A 23,423-nucleotide genomic window follows, 5' to 3' on the forward strand; every position below is an offset into this window, starting at 1 on the left:
CAAAATTCCGAACCTGTGTAGCATGTAAATAGGGAGCACAACCAGGTCCTAGAATCCCAAAGACCAGGAACAGCAGCAGATGAGATCTATGTCCCCAGACTGTGGTACTACAACAGCCTGCGTCTTCTTTCAGAGCAGACTGAAGCCAGGCAGTCACTTGCGACTCTTCCGTCCAGCCTTCCCTCCACGCGTCGCTGGATGCTGTGTCTCTGGTGGTGGACATGTGGTAGGAGGAGGAGGAGGAGGAGGAGGAGCAGTAGGGTCTGCGTTATAAAGCTTGGTGGTGGGTGTGAGCTCACCCTTCAGACCCCGTTGGATGGCATCAAAAAATATTGCTTCACACAAGTTTTGCTGTGGTTTGTCCATTTCAAGTAGCTTACTAGCCAGATAAGTGGCATAGGCCTCCTCCGGATTGGGGGGTTTGGACAGAACTTGTGTGGCTTGGTGTATAAGCGCCAAGGACTCCTCCTCTATACGGGTCATCCTCCTGGGCCTTTTGCTGGCTAGGCGGAGGGGAGGGACCTGGCTTTCAGTCCGGCTCCTGCTGGGCCCAGCTAGCTCTTGTGTGTGGCTGGTCCTGGCCTCCTCCTCCATACCACTGGTCCCGGCCTCCTCCTGGGTGAGCTCATCCTGTGTAAAAACAAAGAAATCAATAAATAAAATATGTCTATATTTTGAAATCATCAATCACTAACAATTTTACAGTTCTCACTTGCAAATACATTTGTCTTGAAATACAAAAGGCTATCATTTTGACACCACCATTTTTCCATCAGTTCACCAAGATTTGAGCCACATTTGTGTAAACTACTGTATCCTTCTATCTAATTTAATTTGTGATGAAATCCTAGATTTGGAAGCAATTCAAACATTGAACTTTACAGCATTAATATTTGAGCAATCCAAACTTTAGAAACGAAAATATACCTGGCTCCAGCTGGGTGCATCAACTTCTTCCAGCAAGGAAGGGTCTGGATCTTCCAGGGATGGCTCACCTGAGGCGGAGGGAAGGGTGGAGGGACGGGTAGACGGAAGAGTCGAAAGTGACTGCCTGGCTTCTGACGTGTCATCCAGAAAACGCAGCCTGTCATAATACCACAGCTTAGGTACATACATGTTTGGGACTCTAGGATCTTTCTGCGCTCCCGCCTATACACGCTACGCAGGTTCTTAATTTTGGCGTTCACAAAGTCAGTGTCTGCCTGGGGGAGTCGGGTTTTCACAAACGCCAAAACTGTCTCCAGTGTCTTCTTCCGGGCAGCACGGCTTGAATATTGGGGGTGTTTTGAATCCCAAAGACTACTGTGCGACTCAATTAAATCCAGAAATGTTGAGAGGAAGGCCTCCTCCTTAAAGGGGTCTGGGGTATACCTTTGCATTTTCTGGACAAAAAAAAAAAAGTCAGACCAAATGCACACTATATTGTGACAATGTAGGCGAGACACACACTACCACACACGCTACCCCCACACACACACACTACCCCCCACCCCCCCCTATACACCCACCTCCACCCCCACACTACCACACAAAACACCAATCCCACTCAACCACCAACCCACATAAAAATCAATTAAACATCAATAAGACTAAATTTCAATATACACATTCCTAATGCAGACTTTAAATTAAACAAAAATAAAACGACAACTATCTTACCGTCGCGTGTAGCACTCGCTGATTCCGTTCGGATAAGCGTACGGGCTCGCGGTAACGCTTTATATACAGTACATGCGCTCAGGCTCCGCCTGCGTCGCCCGCCCCTGACGTTCCTTGTGACCGTATTTCCCCGCCCCTTTTACCCTCGTTCCGCTGTGGGTGAATGATGGGAGAAGATGGCGGACGCAAATTCAATCAGCAGCGTGAGCAGCGCAGAGGAAAGCCATGGACCCCATGCTTCTGGAGCAAGGAGGAGATACAAGGCCACCAATATGGCCTTTGAAGAGATGGTGGAGATGGTGGCTATATTAAGAAGGGAAGACTACGATGGGGAAAATGGCCCGTACCCCAAGCCCAATGTCAGGAAAAGCGGCATCTTGGATGAGGTTGTCACAACTTTATTCCACAAATTTGGGGTACGAAGAAGCAAGGACCAGCTGCGTAAACGATGGTCGGACATCAAGTCCAGGGAGCCGGAGCAATATCATCGGATCATGAAGGCCCTGAAAAAAAGTGAGTAAACTGCGCTTTTTCCGTGACTGTCGGACATAATCGTTCGTGTACATACCGTATCTGAATCCGGCGGATTTGATCCCAATCATTCGTGTAGGTACCTTATGTAAATCCGGCGGGTTTTATCCTAATCGTTCGTGTTCATACCGTAGGTGAATTTGGCGGATTTGATCTCAAGCGTTCGTGTAGGTACCATTTGTGAAACTGGCGGATGTGATCCTAATCGTTCGTGTAGGTGCCGTATGTGAATCCGGCGGATTTGATCGTTCGTGTAGTTAATAGTTCATGTAATGAGCTCATATGGTTGTTCGTATATGTGGGCGTAAATAGCATGAATTTGTATATGGTGTAAATTTATCTGGTGTTGGATTAGATTTTAATTAGTTATTATTTTTTTGGTATTGTTCATGATAAACTGAATTGTCACGCTCAGTTTATAGGAAATGAATTTTTACTAAAGTTTCCTAAATTTATTCAGTGCAATGTAGACTCAATAAAAAAAAAAAAAAGATAGATGATTGATAGATAGATAGATAGATAGATAGATAGATAGATAGATAAATAGATAGATAGATAGATAGATAGATAGATAGATAGAATGCTGGTTCAACATCTGGACTGGGAAACATTTAAGTGTAGTTTGGGACATCATAGAACATTTTTTGACATAATCACACACAGGTACTCCAGGGGATGATTCGAGTGTGTCCGTCTGTGAAACTTGGACAAAAGATATAAAGTATCACAGTTTGGTTAAAGGCTAGGTTCACATTGCTGCAATGTACGAGATCAAATGTGATTTGCACCGCACTGCAGTGCAAATCACATGTGATCTCTGTGTGATGCGATTTCAGCCATACATATAGTATGGCTGAATTTGCATCGCATCCGGCCCAAACTTGTACATGGCCCTTTTTTTAGTCCACAGCCGAATCGGATCACATGGGTATTCACACCATGTGGTCCGATTCCTGTCCGAGTTTAAAGATTGCACTGTGAAATGAGAACTAATTCGGAGGTGTCAATAAAACTTTACACTGATACTCCCAGCAGGTCACATAGGGCAGTCGAACTGCACATGCGATGCGTGAAACCACAGTAGATTTGCTGCGTTCGCACATCGCACCAGTCTGAACACAGCCTAACTAAAAAAAAAGTCATTTTAAGGATGTATTAAACTAGGATCTTGTAATAACCAGCTAATAATTGTACACCACTTCAAACCAATGTTTCATATTCACATTTCGGAACTCAAATATCACTATGCTTAAAAGTATCTTTTATTTTTTTTATTTTTCTTTTTTTTTTTTTTTTCATTCTCATAGGGGAACAAAGACTCAGACAAGAGGCGGAGCAGCCCATGACCCCCCGACCTCGCCAGCCTGATTGGGCACTTAGCCCCAGCCCTGCGTCGGTATTGGAGCTGCCCAGTCCTGTGTCTGCGAGGGAGCAGCCAAGCTCGGTATCCTCCGCTGGACCAAGCTCCGTAGCTCCACTGGATGAGCCGAGCCCAGGGCTAGATGTGGAGGAGGAAGAGCAGGTGGAGTTACACACCCCACAAAGTGAGTGTCTGACAACCCAGCTTAAGGTAAACAATTAATGGCTGTATATTTTAACCAATTTTTTATCTACACATGTTTTTAGGTGATCTGGTTGTGGTAGAACAAGTCGCGGACCCATTTACCAGTGATAGTGCCCAGAGGATGATTGGTGACATCATGGCCTGGAATGGGCAGATTGACCGTATGGAGAACCAGATTCTCAACATACAAAGAGAACTGATTACTATGAGGCAGGGAATGAAGAACATGATCGATGTTTTAGGGAGAATCTAAGCCCCTTTTCCCTAAAACCCAATCGATCATGTTCTTCATTCCCTTGGAACAACGTTTTTAATGTTTTAAAAACATAGTTTTTAGAGGCCAAATTTTGAAGATGCACACGGTGTGTCAACATGTGCTATGTGCCATCAGAGGATCGCAATGGACGCATTTGGTGTTTGCAAACCCTCCCTCATTCTAGTATGTGAGAGGAAGGGATTGCACACACCAAACACGTCCATTGATCACTCATGATGGTACATAGCACATGTTGACATTACCATTTTTTGGTGTGCATCTTCAAAATTTGGCTTTACCCCTTGTTTTATGTAAATAGTTAAAAATCTGATTTTATTTTTTTAGTTTTGTGATAATTGTATTTGAGATATTTCTATATATATTCTATGTTTACAAAAAAAAGAAAAAAAAAAAAAATTCCCCAAAAAAAACAAAAAAAACAAAAAACAAACAATTTAAAAAAAAAAAAAAAAAAAACACCAAAAAAATATCTAAAACAGAGGCACTAGTTGGCATGTGCACTATTAAAAATCAAAAAAAAAGATGTGTGTGTGTGTGTGTGTCTACTTCTTTCAATACTCAATACCAGTTTGGGAAGTCATTTTGTGTTTTCTGTCACAAAGGGCCTTATTTCCTATTGTCAAAAACCACTTTGCAATACAAATGCACTAGGACAGGAATATGCAATTAGTGGAAATCCAGCTGTTGCAGAACTACAAGTCCCATGAAGCATAGCAAGACTGACAGCCACAAGCATGAGACCCAGAGGCATGATTGACTTGTAGTTTTGCACCAGCTGGAGGTTGGCCAATTGCATATCCCTGAATTAGGACAATGTAGGAGACAAGCAACGTGAAAAGCAAACAAGAACCAAACTTAAAAATTTGAACAGACAAGACATTTCAAGAAAAATACATTTTTATTGCTCAGCTGGCATTGGAATAGCCCCCCTACCATTAAAATAGCTGACATAGCGGTCACACACCTCACGTGCTGTTTGGGGGGCTAAGCCAGGAAGGGCATGATCCAGCCCTGTCAGTTCTGGAAATATGAGTCCGGCCTCAGGCCCAATAGGCTGCAGGTACTGGTTACCTGAAAATTTACGTAGAAAATTGTGCAGAATGCAGCAGCACAGAATCACATAGTTCAGTTTATATTCTGCCAGGTTGATCGCTGTCAGTAACAGACGGAACCGGCTGGCCATAATGCCAAAGGCACTCTCCACAACCCTTCTTGCTCTGGCCAGCCGGTAATTAAAAACCCTCCTCTCCGGGGTGAGGGTCCTTTGGGGGAAGGGTTTCATAAGATGTTCACTCAGACCGAGTGCTTCATCAGCCAGAAACACAAACGGTAGACCCTCCACATTCTCGGCATCTGGTGGCAAGTCCAGGCCACCAGTGATGAGACGGTGGCAGAACTCGGTCTGCCTAAAGACTCCTCCGTCAGACATCCGGCCGTTCTTCCCCACATCCACATAAAGAAAGTCACATTGTGCCGACACCACCGCCATTAGCACCACACTATGGAACCCCTTATAATTCCAATAGTAGGACCCCGAATGTGGTGGGGGCACAATCCTCACGTTTCCCGCCGATCGCCCCTCTGCAGTTGGGGAAGTCCCAACGGGCAGCGAATTGGGAAGCCACAGTCTGCCATTCCTGTGGCGTGGAAGGACACTGGGGAGTCAAACACAGGTAAAAAAAAAAAAAATAGTCATTAAATAAAAACAATTCATAACAACTAAAACACCAAGCCCCAATATAGCACGAACTCGTTCCCGAGTACGTCCACTCTCCATGGCTTTGAAACGGTCGGCTGGACAGACAAGCTCAACTGAACGCACTGAAGAACAGCCAGACCTATGAAGAACGACCTGAAACACAGAAACGAGCGGACCAGAAGCGCCTAATAACAGGTACAACTGATCCACGCGTACCGAAAGGCAGATATAAACCTCACAGGTAGACTGCGCCGCAGTGAACGGACAAATTAAGCTGAAGTCTAAAAATCGCGAATCGTCTCTAGCCAAACTTCTACTAACGCAAAGTCAGCAGACGGAGCCCAAAGGGTGCTTTGCTGTGTCTTGTACTTCCTGTTTCTAGTCCCGTCGTACGTGACGTACGTCATCGCGCACGGTTTCAGCGGACTGTTTGTTCGTCGTGTGTGGCCATGTCCGTCCATGCTAATTTTGAGCGGACTGTTTGCCGAAACTGTTTGACGGACAAAGTTGGGCGAACAGTCCCCGCGTGTGTACGCGGCCTTAGTCTTGTAGTCATTATTTACATTTTAGAATATCTATTTCTGTATTCATTCCCATAAGAGAGGGGGAACAATTAGTTATCCATCAAATGGGAAAGAGACAAAATGAGGGTTGAGGATTAAAGCTTTAAATAAAATAAAAATAATAATATAGGAATACGTTTTAAAATTATTGGTTACTTACCTATATGCACGAGTCCTCTGACAGTTTAATCCTGGAGTACCTATAAATAAGAGTGGAGGAGACAGTTATTCAGCAGAGCAGCAGTGATGTTTAAAAAGACACGCCCTCCCTCCCTCCCACTCATTTTGTCGTGGCCCGATATTCTGTGGTTTGTTATGTCCGGTTTCCTCTCTCCCCTGTACAGCAGCGCTGTGGGCTGGATGTGTAGTGCCCACAGCGCTGATATGGGCCCATTCCAGCCATCCATCTATACTCAGCCATCCATGCTCAGCATACCCATCCATACTCCCTCACCCATCCATACTCATCCATCCATCCATCCTCAGCATACTCAGCTAACTCATCCATCCATCCATGCTCACCCATTCATACTCAGTATACTCATCCATCCAATGCTCAGCATACCCATCCATACTCAGCCATCCATACTGAGCATACTCATCGATACTCAGCAAACTCATCCATCCATGCTCAGCCATCCATACTCAGCATACTCAGCCATCCATACATGCTTAGCCATCCATACTCAGCATACTCAGCAATCCATGCTCAGCATACCCATCCATACTCAGGATACTCATCCATCCATCCTTATCCATACTCATCCATCCATGCTCGGCATACTCATCCATCCATGTTCACCCATCCATACCCATCCATCCATCCATGCTCACCCATCCATATTTGGCATACTCATCCATCCATACACTGCATACTCATCCATCCATCCATGCTCAGCCATCCATACTCAGCATACTCATCCATCCATCCTCAGCAATACTCATTCATCCATCCATGCTCAGCCATCCCATCCACCCCCATCCATAATTAGCCATACCCAGCCATTCTTAGCCATTCCATCTATACCCAGCCATACTCAGCCAAACCCATCCATACTCAGCTGTACCCGGCCATACTCATTCATGCTCAGCCATCCCCATCCACGGCTCATCCATCCCCATTCATGCTCATCCATGCCACATCAGTTATCATCCATACCACATCCATGTCATTACAGTGCCTTACAAAACTGTAATAGGTAGTCAAATTAGATGTGAAACGGATGCCCCTAGAACACCTGACGGCGCTCCCTGCATGTTGGTCCTCTGTATGTGGCCACGGTGTGGAAAAGTCTCCCACATGGGGTATCGCCGTACTCAGGAAGAGTAGGAGAATCTATTTTCTGCTATTTTAATGCTATGTGTTAGAAACATTGTGTAAATGGACAAGGTTGTGAAAAGAAAATATGTTTTCATTTTCTTTACACATTTTCCAAAAACTTGTAGAAAAAAAAATGACATGTTCCAAATACTCAATATGCCTCATAGATTATACATCATTGGGTTGTTTTCTTTCCAAAATGGGGTCATTTTTGGGGAGTTTCCATTGTCCTGGTTCACCATAGCCTTCAAAAGTGTAAGAGGTAGTCAAGAAATATGTGTAATTTATGCTCCAAGAATGCCTTATGGCACTCCCTGCATGTTGGGCCTCTCTATGTGGCTATGGTGTGTAAAAGTCTCACACATATGGTATTGCCATAGAATAGTAGAATGTGTTTTGGGGTGTAATTTGTGCTATGCATATGCTGTGTGTGAGAAATAACCTGCTAATAACAATTTTGTGAAAAAAAAGAAGAGGAAAAAAAATCTTGATTTTGCAAAGAATTGTGGGGAAAAAAATGCACCATGCCTCTTACTAAATACCTTGGAATGTACTTTCCTGGCTTGTTAGTGTCTCATGAAATGAGATGTGATCAATGTTTAGAGATTCAGAGATTGGCACCAGCTTGTGGACCAAATAATATACACCGATTTGGGTTATTTTTACCAAACATATGTAGCTGTATAAATTTTGGCCAAAATGTAATAAGAAAAATGACTAGTTTGCAAAATATTATAACAGAAACAAAGAAAAATGCATTCTTTTATAGTATTGTGTTTTTTCTTTTATAGCGCGAAATATAAAAAACCCAGCAGTGATTAAATACCATCAAAATAAAGCTCTATTTGTGTGAAAAAAAAGTACAAAAACATTATAGGTACAGTGTTGCATGACTGAGTAATTGTCATTCAAAATGTGAGAGCAACAAAAGCTGAAAATTGGTCTGGTTAGGAAGGGGGTTTAAGTGCCCCGTGGTCAAGTGGTTAATACCAACAATAAAAAAGGGCTGTGGCCAATTCATACCAATATAAGTTATAGTCATGTAGTCATTCTTTCAATTTTAGAATATCTATTTTCTGTATTCATTCCCATAAAATAAGTGAGCATAGCCACCCTAGGACAGGTGGAGTGTTATTCGCAAGATTACCAGGTTAAAAAAAAAAAAAGAAAAGCATGAAAAAAGAAAGCAAACATAGTTACGGAATGGAAGCTGCGATATTTATCATTTTTTGCTTAGATACAGAAGAAGCTCATGCTGATTAGGTGAAACATGTTAGCTGTCATAGCCCCACGTGAGTAATGCTCTGTCGTCACCCTTGATGCAATTTTGCACATCTGCACATGCTCCATGGACACCTTGAGAAATGCGGTATCCATTTTGAGAAAAGCATGCTGAGTTGCTGCTATAGAGACCAGACTGGATGAGTGGCTATCGCTCCAGAGGAAGATTGGAGCTACTATCCCTGCCTCCCACTGACTCCCAGTGCATTGCCTGGATGAGTGAGCAGGTCATCTCCTGTCATCACAGACACAAGTCTATATTGCCAAAGGCGGGGTGAGCAGACCCGCCGATCCACGATCTACTTTACTAGTACCACATTTTTACATTCATACTCTTGGTGGCCATGCAGTTTATTAACCCTATATTTCACTATGGGCCGCTATTAGTGATACTGAGACTGTTATCTATACCTAACTTCACTGAATATATACTTACACAACCCTGTATCCAGTGAGAACTCCAGGGCTGTGAAGACATACAGAACAGCATACTGTGAGATAGTGGTTGCTGTTTGTAAAATGGTGACCCAAGGATGATTGTCTTGACTGATATACTCATGGAGTCACATATCCACACATTTGCTTAGGTGTTTGAAATCTGGGCAGTAACTTCAACAATTGATCAGACATCCGGTGCATCTTTATTTCACTAAACAAAGCCAGTATACTACTCTATTGCTGGCCATAAACGGTTAGAATATTGTTCAGAAAAATGTCCGCTACGCTCGATCGTTCGACACGTTAATGGTTACATTTCGATTTTCAAAATGCAAATTTTGTGCCGAAAAAAAACCCCAACATGTTGGATTTTTTGTTCGCAAAAACAATTGATTTTTGAACAATTAGTAGTGTAATCGAACAAGAATAGTTTGAAAAATCGACAGGGCATGTGCATGTTAAAATCTAACCCCGGAAGTAATTTCAACAAGCAAACGAACAGAAAGATCTTTTTATTTCTTGACTTTTTGTTCACAATGGCAAAGTGAAAATAGTATACCCATACATTGTCTGATTTTCCAAATGCATTTTAAAAAACAAATGAGGTAACACCTGTTAAAAATTATTTTTGCCATATTTGTAGACCAGGCAACAAATGTGTTGAGACACAACGTTTGGCGATAATATGTATTTTCTGAGTCCAAACAATTGTCCCATTTGCACAGAGAAATGGTGCCGTAAACACTATACTATAGTATAAACTTTACGTATTTAAAAATATAGATGGCAAATTTACTTGAACTGAAGCACTCTGAATGTGGTGCAGCTGGGCATAGTAAACAACCAGCTTCTGTTCAAAATTTTCTATTAAGCTGTGATAAGAAAAAAACATATAAGCAGGCTGGCTGCTATGCACAGCTGCCCCAGATTCTGTGTGCATCATTTTTATTAAATCTTGCCCATAATCTACTGTATTTGTAACCTAAGATGCACCTACACTGTACATAGAGATTGGAGTTCAGGGTAAGTAATTAGGGGGTGATGGGGAGGCTACTACACACAGAAGATTTTATCATCATTTTCCCTTTACAAATCCCTAAAGTCAGGGCCGTCTTTAATTTTGATTGGGTCCTGGGCAAACATTTTCTTGGGGCCCCCTCCATTTTGAGACATACAAAAAATGTCAGGTAGACTCAAAATCAGTTTACTGCAGCAGATCACGCAGTGATTGCAATTGTTTGCCAGAGGTTACAGCCTATCCTTACTGCTCACTGGCTGGTTGCTAGAGATTACAACACATCATTTCTGCTTGCCGATTGGTTGTTAAAGGTTAATGCACATCATTACCACTTACTGATTGGCTGCTAGAGATTAAAGCAGATCACTACTGTTTGCTGATTGGTTGCTACAGGCTAATACACATCATTACCTCTCACTGAGCAGTGGAGCAATCCTAAATAATTGAGCAAGTAAAGGGGCACATTAATACACATACTACAGGAGAGTGTCAGAGAGTGCAGACATACTACAGGAGAGGTTCAGAGACTGCAGACATACTGCAGGAGACAATCAGAGACTGCGGACATACTACAGGAGAGGTTCAGAGACTGCAGACATACTACAGGAGAAGTTCAGAGACTGCAGACATACTGCAGGAGACAATCAGAGACTGCGGACATACGGCAGGAGACAATCAGAGACTGCGGACATACGGCAGGAGACAATCAGAGACTGCGGACATACGGCAGGAGACAATCAGAGACTGCGGACATACGGCAGGAGACAATCAGAGACTGCGGACATACGGCAGGAGACAATCAGAGACTGCGGACATACGGCAGGAGACAATCAGAGACTGCGGACATACGGCAGGAGACAATCAGAGACTGCGGACATACGGCAGGAGACAATCAGAGACTGCGGACATACGGCAGGAGACAATCAGAGACTGCGGACATACGGCAGGAGACAATCAGAGACTGCGGACATACGGCAGGAGACAATCAGAGACTGGCGACATACTGCAGGAGACAATCAGAGACTGGCGACATACTGCAGGAGACAATCAGAGACTGCGGACATACTGCAGGAGACAATCAGAGACTGGCGACATACTGCAGGAGACAATCAGAGACTGGCGACATACTGCAGGAGACAATCAGAGACTGGCGACATACTGCAGGAGACAATCAGAGACTGGCGACATACTGCAGGAGACAATCAGAGACTGGCGACATACTGCAGGAGACAATCAGAGATTGCGGACATACTGCAGCAGACAATCAGAGACTGCGGACATACTGCAGGAGACAATCAAAGACTGCGGACATACTGCAGGAGACAATCAAAGACTGCGGACATACTGCAGGAGACAATCAGAGAATGCGGACATACTGCAGGAGACAATCAGAGACTACGGACATACTGCAGGAGACAATCAGAGACTGCGTACATGCTACAGGTGATGGTCAGAAAACTTTCAGCAACGCACAGCTTGACAGTTGAATAACACAGCTCAGGGTTTAAGCAGTCAGGCATTTTATGGGTGCAAGGACATACCTGGGCAGCCAAACACACTACATACATTTAGAGGTATGTGGGCGGGGCTTCCATTCTCAGATCTCACTACAACAGCCGGGAGCTCCACTGATGCTTTGTAGGGGGGCCCGTTACCCGTGAATTGGGGCCCCAAATTAAGGTGTTGCAGAGTGCACAGAGGACACGGGAGGCTGTATTCCCACACTAGCCAGCTGAGAGGGGGCGGGGACAGGACCTCCACTGACGCTCTTACCCCGCCCCCGTGCAGCCTGTATGCTCGGAACCTCTATACTGGCTGGGGAATACAGAGGTCCGGGGGCGGGGCCGTGAGCTCCACTGACACTCCCACACCGATCACTGCTCTAACTACAGCAGATCTGTTCTGAGCATACAGGCTGTACGGGGGCGGGGTCAGAGCGTTAGTGGAGCTCCCGGCCCCTCTCAGCTGGCTAGCACGGGAATACAGCCTCCCGTCCCGTGTCCTCTGCGCACTCTGCAAAACCTTCATCGGTGCCCCAATTCGCGGGTAGCAGTGTGGGCCCCCCTACAAACATTGGGCCCAGGGATGGTGCCCCGTTTGCCCTGCGCTAAAGACGGCCCTGCCTAAAGTAGCTTTATCCCTATTAATAAATAAAACAAGACAACACAGACAAATGCATAAAACATTTTTTTTTTGGAGTACAGAACATTGTATCCGCCAATGTTCAAAATAGAAAAATAAACTTTTTTTGGACTGCGTATAAAAAAAGTGCACATCAGCAGCATTATTTATATTGCACAACAGGTGCTTAACCAGGGGAGGGCTGGCAGCCTTAGGCCTGGGGGGCAAGTCCAGTCAAGTGGCCCATTGAACCACCTGATCAGCTCACCGTCCATCTGCACCACATTGCCCGCACAGAGAGAGAGAGGGAGGGAGACTGCTCCACATTGCCCCAGAGAAAGAGTGACCACTCCACACTGTCTGGACAGAGAGAGACCGCTTCACACTGCCTGCAAAGGGAGAGAGACCGCTTCACACTGCCTGCACAGGGAGAGAGACCGCTTCACACTGCCTGCACAGGGAGAGAGACAGACCTCTTCACACTGCCTGCACAGAGAGAGAGAGAGAGACCTCTTCACACTGCCTGCACAGAGAGAGAGAGAGGGAGAGACCGCTTCACACTGCCTGCACAGGGAGAGAGACCGCTTCACACTGCCTGCACAGAGAGAGAGACCGCTTCACACTGCCTGCACCGAGAGAGAGACCGCTTCACACTGCCTGCACAGAGAGAGAGAGAGAGAGAGACCGCTTCACACTGCCTGCACAGAGAGAGAGAGAAACCGCTTAACACTGCCTGAACAGAGAGAGAGAGACCGCTTCACACTGCCTGCACAGAGAGAGAGAGACCGCTTCACACTGCCTGCACAGAGAGAGAGAGAGACCGCTTTACACTGCCTGAACAGAGAGAGAGAGAGACCGCTTTACACTGCCTGAACAGAGAGAGAGAGAGACCGCTTTACACTGCCTGAACAGAGAGAGAGAGACCGCTTCACACTGCCTGCACAGAGAGAGAGACCGCTTCACATTGCCTGCACAGAGAGAGAGAGAGAGAGAGAGAGACCGCTTCACACTGCCTGCACAGAGAGAGAGACCGCTTCACATTGCCTGCACAGAGAGAGAGAGAGAGTGACCGCTTCACACTGCCTGCACAGAGAGAGAGAGAGACCGCTTCACACTGCCTGCACAGGGAGAGAGACCGCTTCACACTGCCTGCACAGAGAGAGAGAGAGAGATCGCTTCACACTGCCTGCACAGGGAGAGAGACCGCTTCACACTGCCTGCACAGAGAGAGAGACCGCTTCACACTGCCTGCACAGGGAGAGGGATCACTGCCTGCACAGAGAGAGAGAGAGAGAGAGACCACTTCATACTGCCTGCAGAGAGAAAGAGACCGATTGACACTGCTTGAAGAGAGACTAATGTAAACAAGGTGGAGTTCAAAGTGAATCGTGCCATTAGCTGGAGGGATTGGCATTTAGAAGGTTAAAACAGGCAGGGAGGAAATGTGATGATACCTCCTCACTGCCTGTCAAATGCCTCAGAAAAGTGACCCGAGCATGAATCGCTTTTCAGTGGAGTGGCACTGCCTGTGACAAGTGAATAGCCTTTGGGCTCACACTGGTGTGCTGTTTGGCTGCAGTGCTGGTGTACTGGTGGTTTTCGCAGTCCCCCAGATATCTTTTAAGTTGCACATTTTTTGCTGCATTTTCTAAAAGTACACCAAAGATGCAGCATGCAGGACTTTTTTTGTGCACTTTCAGAACATGCAGTAAAAATGTGCAACCTAATAGTGATCTATGGGGCCAGGGGTAACATGCAGGAAGACTACCAGCTCTGCAGCATACCAGTGTCAGTGTGAACCTCTTCATACCACCGAGGAGGGCAAGTTACAGTCACAGGCTGCCAGAAAGAAAACTCTTTAGCTTCAGAGAAGGAGAGAGATTTGGGAGAGAGAGAGAGAGAAGGAAGGGATGAGAAGCTCACTTACATGGACGCTCACTGGATTTTAGCCGACTGCTTGGTTTTAACTTTCCCGCCCACACATCCTCTTCACAGACAGCACACTGGCTGCCCAGAGTGTGGGCTGGGCAAGAAAGAGAGCAGATCTACCAGCCATTCATGTGGAGGAGGGAGGGGCTGGACTGGGCTGCGCTCTGTAACACAGAGTTTCAGCCCAGTGACAGAACATATTGCTGGATGGAGCTGCTGCACTCGGCCAGCTCAGACACTGCACATGCGCAGTTGTGAGCTGACGACACCAGCCAAATTGTACAGCACGTCAGAGCGGCCCGGGAGGCAATTGCATCCCTGCCCCCTGGCCTAGCCCGCCCCTGTGCTTAACATGTATAATGTAACGTATTTCCCAAAACATTACACCTTCGCCAACATATCAATAACATCATTGATCCTGTTCTGTACGACTTGGCATTTGTCGGTAATGTTCTGAAGCTGAGCCTTGCAGGCTATAAGCTCATCGATGAGCACTTGTGCGCTGGCACTGGTAAAATGGTCTCGTTCATAGATCTCCATTCCTCCTATAAACACAAAAACATACATTAGTGATCCAGGCATGCATGATTCAAAAACATTGCTGGTATTACCAACTTACCAGTGGTTGTGACATTTTCCACAAACTCCAAAATCACCTCCTGTTCTTGAGGATTCTCCATCTGGCTGCTCTGTGTGTCATCGGTTGGTGTGACATTTGTCTCAGTCACTTGCTGAGCAGCTCTTCTTTTTTCTCCTGTTCCAAAATCAAAAGAAACATCTTAGCACCCAGGGTATGGAATGAAATGCAATCAAGTGCCAAATAACATGTATATATGTTGTTAAAGCTTTGTGCAAACACTTTGTCACTGTTTTTAACCACTTGCTTACTGGGCACATAAACCCCCCTCCTATCCAGACCAATTTAAAATTTTCAGCGCTGTCGCACTTTGAATGACAATTGCACAGACTTACAACACTGTACTCAAAAGAAATGTTAAGCATTTTATTCCCCCAAATAGAGCTTGCTTTTAGTGGTATTCAATCACCTGTGTGAATGTTTTATTTTTAAAATGTAAGAGCGATAGGTGGCAGTGATGGGCACTAATGGGCATTAGTGATGGGCACTGATCGGTTACACTGATAGGCAGCACTTCTAGGTGGCACTGATTGACACCACTGGTGGACATTGATAGGTAGCACTTGTGGGCACTGTTAGGCCGCCTACACACGGGCGGACTGTTCGTCCAACTTTGTCCGCTGAACAGTGTTTCAGCGGACAGTCCGCTCGTGTGTGGGCTTCAGCGGACAGTTTCAGCGGACAGTCTGACGAACAAAGTTTTTCGGAATTTCCGTAAGACTGTCCGCTGAAACTTGGTTTGAGCGGACAGTCCGCTCGTGTGTAGGCTTGTTCGGCAAACTAAGGCCGCGTACACACGCGGGGACTGTTCGCCCAACTTTGTCCGTCAAACAGTTTCGGCAAACAGTCCGCTCAAACTTAGCATGGACGGACATGGCCACACACGACGGACGAACAGTTTGCTGAAACCGTGCGCGATGACGTGAACGGCACGTACGACGGGACGAAAAATACGACGTCCTATACACTGCATTATAACTTTCGGCGTGTAAATCCTTTCTGAGCATGCGCGGAACTTAGTTTGACGAACAAGCCTACACACGAGCGGACAGTTTTTCGGAAATTCCGAAAAACCTTGTTCGTCAAACTGTCCGCTGAAACTGTCCGCTGAAAGCCCACACACGAGCGGACTGTCCGCCCAAACACTGTTCAGCGGACAAAGTTGGGCGAACAGTCCGCCCGTGTGTACGCGGCCTCAGTCTCGCGCATGCTCAGAAAGAATTTACACGGCGAAGGTTGCATTGCAGTGTATCGGACGCCGAATTTCTCGTCCCGTCGTACGTGCCGTTCACGTCATCGCGCAAGGTTTCAGCGGACTGTTCGTTCGTCGTGTGTGGTAAAGTCCGTTCATGCTAATTTTGAACGGACTGTTTGTCAAACTGTTTGACGAACAAGGTTGGGCGAACAGTCCGCCCGTGTGTACGCGGCCTTAGACTCTATGAATGAGACATAATCGCCTCTTCCATTTCAGGACCGATGTGCCTTTAAGATTACCCGGCAATTGGCTTTTTTTTTTACTCTCTTCTGCTGTCAGTGTGAGTAGAAAAAAGATCATCGATCTGACAGCTGATTGCATGGTAAGGGGCCGGTGATCACAGTAGGGCGCGCGCAGGAAGTGTGCACAGGGGAGGCCGTCATTCGGCCATAGCGCGGATGTCAGTTGGTTAAACATAGGTCACTGCAGGGATGTCCACACAGAGCAGGGCCTTCTTTCTGTGCCACAGGACACGTAAAGTAGGCAGAATGTACAGCACATAATTATAAGAACATACAATGGTACCAAAAGAAAGGGACATGGAAACATTTTATATATATATATATATATATTTTTTTTTTTTTTTGCAGGACACAGACCACCTTCTCCATAATCTGATCTTTTCTGGCATTAGGCTTGGGTAGGATCCCTTTCTCCCATCATAATCCTTGCGGATGAGGATGTTTGCCAGCTCCACCATCTCATCAAATGACATGTTTGTTGCCTTTTTAGGCTTACTAGAACTGGTAGGCTGCCTTTCCTCCCTGTCAGAGCTTCCGCTGCTGCTACTGCCGACGAGCACATGTCTGTCCTCAACCATCTCTGCCATCTTCATTCTGCACACGTCTGAAGAGAGAAGGGGTGGGTCATAGATCGCAGATTGCAGATGTACAGCAGTCCTGCCCCTGCATTATGAATAAACTATAATGTCACAGGAACATTCGTAACGTTGGTAACGTTTGTGGTGGTGTTGGACTTCTCGGATTATATGGTAATTATTGTGCAAGATTTGTGCTCGTTTTAACCACTAGGTGTCCACTCTATAGCCGAACGACGGCTACAGCGTGGGCAACAATTGCCGGGAGGGTGTCCCTGGATGTCCTCCGGTTTACTTCCGTGAAAGTTCTGCGTTGGCCGTGTCCCTTGGACACAGCCAATTACACATGGTGCTAAATGGCCAATCACAGCGGCCATTTAGCACTCGATTGGAGTATCCAATGAGAGATGATCTCATATGAGATCATCTCTCATCGCCTGCTCTCCCTCCACACACAGAGACAGCGTGTGAGGAGGGAGAGAGAGCTACTGCAGCGTCAATGTAAGATCCAAACCAAAAAAAAATGGAAATAATGTGCACACAGTTTATTTCAGTGCCATCTGTCCCCAGTGCCATCTGTTATCAGTGCCACATATCAGTGCCACATATCAGTGCCATCTGTTATCAGTGTCACACATCAGTGCCATCTGTTATCAGTGCCACATATCAGTGCCATATGATATCAGTGCCATCTGTCATCTGTGAATACACAAACAAGATTAAAGACTATTAACCACCTGATGTACAGTTGTGTTGCCTGAATATAAATATTGTTTGACTTTGCATTCTGTCATATAGTGTTTTGGTGTTATGTTGTGATATTTCATGACTAATGTCATGGTTTTACATTTACCTACAGCAATGGCATCCAAATTTACCACCCCAAATCTCCTCCCACAATTTATTGATCTGTACCAGGAAAATACATGCCTTTGGAATGTCACATCAAAGGATTATTCCAATAGACAGTTGCGAGATGAGGCATACCAAAAGTTAGCCGACTTATTAAAAACCATAATGCCACATGCTTCTGTGTTAGATGTCAAAGGCAAGATTGCAAATCTTCGCACTGTCTTTAAGAAGGAATATAAAAAAATAGAAGAATCAACAAGGTCTGGTGCTGGTGCTGACGATGTCTATGTACCCCGATTGTGGTATTTTGAGAGCCTACGTTTTCTCTCATGTCTGGAGTCCCCAAGAACTAATCACTGCTCCTTGGACCCTAGTTCCCCTGAGTCACCAATATCACCTGAAATATTTGACCATGAAGACAACATTGATGCACAGGTAAAATTGTTTATTAAAATGATATCTTTAGCAAGGATACATGTGTCACGTGCGCAGAAACATTTATGTTACTTATAATTAATTGGCAGAATATATTGAGCAGGAAACAGGCCATTATACATTGTTTTGCCATGAAATAGCCCCTCTTCCCATAAAATAATCCATGTAACTCTCCCTATTTTGGCGAGCTGAAGCTGTTGGCAAACGGGGCCTTTCAGGTGCTAGGTTTGCCAGTGCACCGCTCTCTGATCTCTATTCTCCAGAGATTAGGGTTCCTGTAAATAGGTCTTCTGTCAGTGGAAGATGAAGGCATGTAGTTGCTGGTTTGCCGACGCAGGAAGTTGTGCAGCACACAACATTCCACTATTGAATCAATCTTGGGCAAACTCAAATTGATGGCTGTATGAAATATGCGGAACCTATTTGACATTATGCCAAAGGCATTTTCTACCACACGCCTCACTCTCGAGACTCTGATATATATTTTTGGTTCTTGGGTTAGGTTCCACATAGGGTATGGCTTTAGAATATTATCCAGCAGCCGGAATGCCTCATCCGCTACAAAAACAAATTTTAACCCATCTACATTCTCTTCTTCAGGTGGTAAATGTAATTCGGCACTTGCAAGGCGTCTTCGGAATTCTGTTTTGTCAAAAAATCCACCATCGGAATTCCGGCCATTCCTCCCAATGTCCAAATAGATAAACTCATATTTGGCATTGCAAATTGCCAGGAGTATGATGCTGAAGTAGCCTTTATAATTATAAAAATATTAACCTGAGTGTGCTGGCAGCGTAATCCGGATATGTTTACCACCACAATTAGGAAAGTTCCACATATCAATAAAATCTTTCGCTATTCCATGCCAATCCTCAGGGCAAGTTGGAAACTAAAAAAAAAAAAATTACGGTTAAGTTATACAATTATTCACGTGTCGTTTATGCATTCATCATGATTTTCTATTCTCCTAGGAACATAATACTCCAGAAATATCACAAACACAAGAGGGCAGACCACCCCAACGTGGCAAAAACAGATAAGCAGTTGAGTATGATACCAAAAGGTTTCTCAGGGAAGCATCTGAAGCACTTGGTAAAGAAGCAGATGACTGCGATATCTTTGAAAATCTGGTTGCTGCAAGACTTTGCATGATGTCTCCCCAGCAACGACAAATTGAGCCTTTAATGTACCAACTACTAAGCATTGGACAGATGAAGCAAGCTACATTTAACACACATATTGCAGGTATTCATTTCCCTGATGAAGTCACATGGTGTGACGTCACGCGTAGGGACCGGAAGGACGCACTTTGCTGCTACAGAGAGACACGAGTTCGCTACTCGTTTACTATAGGCGTTTTTTTATGAATGGAAATGAGTATTAAAGAAAAATAGAAGGAGAAGCCTGATATCTAGACTCCACAAGGAGAAGTGTTCTAACTTAGTGGGAAGAACCTTAAAGAGACCCCCTGATATAAGCGCTTTTTCCCTTACCATAAGGTAAGGGGCCATTGCCTGCCCGAGTGTATAGTCACAAAGAAAAGAGCACTGGGAAGTGGTGACATAATTGGATTGCACGGCTAAAGCCAAAAGAAAGAAGAAAAAAAAGCACAAGCACTTTTAAAGAGACTATATACACAGAAATACCTCTCACTTCTATTTTTTACTCACTGCTTTTAATCATAAAATGGACACCATACCTGAATGATCTTTATGTGGTGTTCCGTAGATGCGATAAGATCTACTAGGCATTGATTTTCATTTTATAGTATTATTTTACTATTTGCATTTTCACATTTTTGTCTTTGTTTCTATATACACTGTTTGACATACTATTTGTATATACCTTTCCACACTATCTATTGATATATATTGCACTTGCACTGGTTGCACTTATGAATCCAAGTTTATATATTTGATGCATATGGCTCTGTAGGACATTTACTAATTTTAGAAAAATTATTTATTGCATATTGAAATTTTGTATACTAATCACTTGGCACTTTTAAATTGCACTTTTTAATTGCACTGGTTGCACTTATGAATTTAAGTTTACAAATTTGCTGAAAGGGCTCTGTAGGGCATTTACTAATTGTTTGAAAGAATTACCTATTTCATACTGAAATATTTTGTTTGCTATTTTGCTATCACACCAATCTATTGGGTGTGATTTCTGATCCATTACTTATCCTTAATTAGTCCATTCATTATTTATTTATTTATATCATTTTTTATGAGTGTTATATATCTATTCCCATGTTATTGAGCACGTGGCACTTTTTTGGTTACACTTATTTTCAGATGTCCTTAATTGATGGTGTTTAATGCGTCCACACCGCATAATGTTTTATATTCTATTGTTTTTTCATACAACTTAAGTCACAGCTGACTCTGTAGTGTGTTCACTTATACTATACCAGGCTCCACCTTCCTCTTTCTGACCACGCTGATACTCAGTATTATCTTTTCTTACAATAACTATTTCTGCACATCTGTAGTCTGGGCACAGACACCTCTGTAGTGCTTTTACTATTCTATTTATTTTAATATTTTTTTACATATTTTGCTATTTTTTATATTTCTATTTTTATTCCCTTTTTTTACTCCCTGGTGTTTATACTACTATTGCATTATATAGCTGACATTTTACATGCTTTCTACTCTCACTCCACGTATTGTTTAGACGTATAATTTTCTAGTCATTCCTATAACTATTGAGGACTATTCCAAACGTTCTCATCTATGAGCCAGGAAGTTAGGGCTTAGAACCCCCTCCTGACTAGTGTTCTGTATTAGAATAGTGCGACACCAACCACCCCTCTGTTAAAATCTGTTGGATTCGGTTTGATCCATTCCGGTGTACGCCGCAGTTCCACGGTCCATCACCCAATCAAAGGCAGCGCAGGAATAACTACTTTCTAATTCCTACTCGGGTACTCAGATGTACTGTGACAGGTACTCGGGTACTCAGATGGGCTGTGACGGGTGATGACAGGTACTTTGATGGGTGATGACAGGTCCTCTTTATTAGGGGGGTAATCAGTGTGTGTTGGTGTACACTAAGCGGTAATGAGATGTTACCGCAATCTCCTTCTCACACACAATCAGTGTGTGAGGAAGAGAACCCGGTAACATCTAGTTACCGCAGTTTGTTGACATTCTGTTACTGGCTGTGATTGGACACAGCCAGTCACGTGGTAAAGAGCCAATTTCAGTGCTTCTTTACTGCGATAGGGGTTTGGCTGTGTCAGGGTGACAAGCCTTGTCCCAGATCGGCGCTCTGCACACGCCCTAGGGCGCAAATCCGCAAATTGTCGTTTGACAAACACGAACATAGTGATGTACTATGAGAGTATAAAGTAGAAGTTAATTTCTCGAGTGCCACCTTTTGGGCCCCTATGCTAATTTTGTGTTAGTAGGAGTTAGTACAAATTTGATGAGTGTTGATTCGCGATTGTCAGATCGTACAAAACAAATGCCTTTTAAAATATGTTTGGCATAAGTACATTAGTATCACCAGTAAAGCAGCTTCATAAATATCCCATTAAAGAAGATGAGAATGTGCACTGCATTTCAACATTTCATCAGCTGCCGCATCAAAAATGGTAATTCTAGATTACGAATGGTAGTTTATAAGACTGAACTCTTCCCAGTTGTTTCTTGATTCCGAGCACGTGTGTTTGTACTTTCGACCATCTGAAAATCATACATTGAGTTCATATCCGACAAAAATTTGATAGCCTGCTTACAGCTTTTGTCTAAGTCAAATTGGGGTGTCAAAAGCACCGTAGTAACGACCCGAAATCCGCAGACAGCTCGTCTTAAGAATTTTCCCTTCTGGAGGGTGGGCCTGATGAGGAAACCTGACGGATGCAGCTGCTGCTAATGACCAGAGAGTCCTGCAAACCTCCCCCGGCATGACGGAGTGAGGAATGGAAATACTCTCCACTCTCTGTTCCTGTCTTCTCCCCCCCTCCTTAGCTGCCTGTTGATCGGATGAGCGACTGTGTGCAGGACGCATCTGAGCACTACCAGAGTGTCAGCAGGAACACCAGAAAGAACGTGTGGTGATGGCGAGAGCACACAGCGGTTCTCTGGGGCTCGTACGCAGAGAGTGTAGTAGGAGCTCACAAGGCACTCGGGTCTACCGCGTGGTGGGGAGGGGTGAATGATCTGCCTGGGGAAACCGACAGGGGCTAAGAGTAAAAAACCCCCAGAGGGAGTACAAAAAAACGGACAGAGAAAACAACCAAAGGACCCAGAGACACCAGATATCTCAGAGAGCATCTGTGGGGACAGAGAGGAAGAACTGGCAACTGAACCTAGACAAAAAAAAACAATTTCCAACCAAAGGAGAGATGGCAGAGATGTTCGCAAAATTAGAAACATCTATTAACGGGGAAATGGCCACCTTACATGAGGATTTGAACCACATCTTACCAAAGGTGGAAAGCACAGAAGAGCAACTGGATGTACAAGTAGTAATAAAGGATTTGAAAGAGCAGATGGTAAGACTACAAAGAGACCAGAGAGATACACTATATTGGCTAGAAGACCAGGAAAATCAGAATAGAAGGAGAAAATATTTGAATAAGGAGAGTACCAGATATGCAGGGAGAAGATCCACAGGTAAAAATTTATAAAATATTCAGGCACCTGCTGGGACTAAAAGAGACTGAAAAAATAAAGTTTGAAAGGGTGCACTAGGTAAGAAAGCCAGCTACACTGGCAGCAAAAATACCAAGAGATATAGCAAGATGTAATTATTTCCAAGATAAGGAACAGATCTGGCAAAGTCTGAAAAATAAACAACCAATTTAAATACGAAGAGTCCATCCTGCAGATATTTCCGGACCTATCAGCCAAGACCCTGGCCAGAAGAAGAACATTGAAACATCTGAAATATTCATGGGGTCTTCCAGTATGCTTAATAGGGAGAAAAGAAGGACGGTCAGCTACCCTTAGATACCCAGAAGACACGGCCATTTTTTGTGAAAGATTGGACATACCACTTGTTGAAAAAAAAC

This window comes from Lithobates pipiens, unplaced genomic scaffold (assembly GCF_037356315.1).
Source record: "Lithobates pipiens isolate NorthernLeopardFrog02 unplaced genomic scaffold, aLitPip1_a1.2 Scaffold_25, whole genome shotgun sequence".
NCBI classification, from domain to species: Eukaryota; Metazoa; Chordata; class Amphibia; order Anura; family Ranidae; genus Lithobates; species Lithobates pipiens.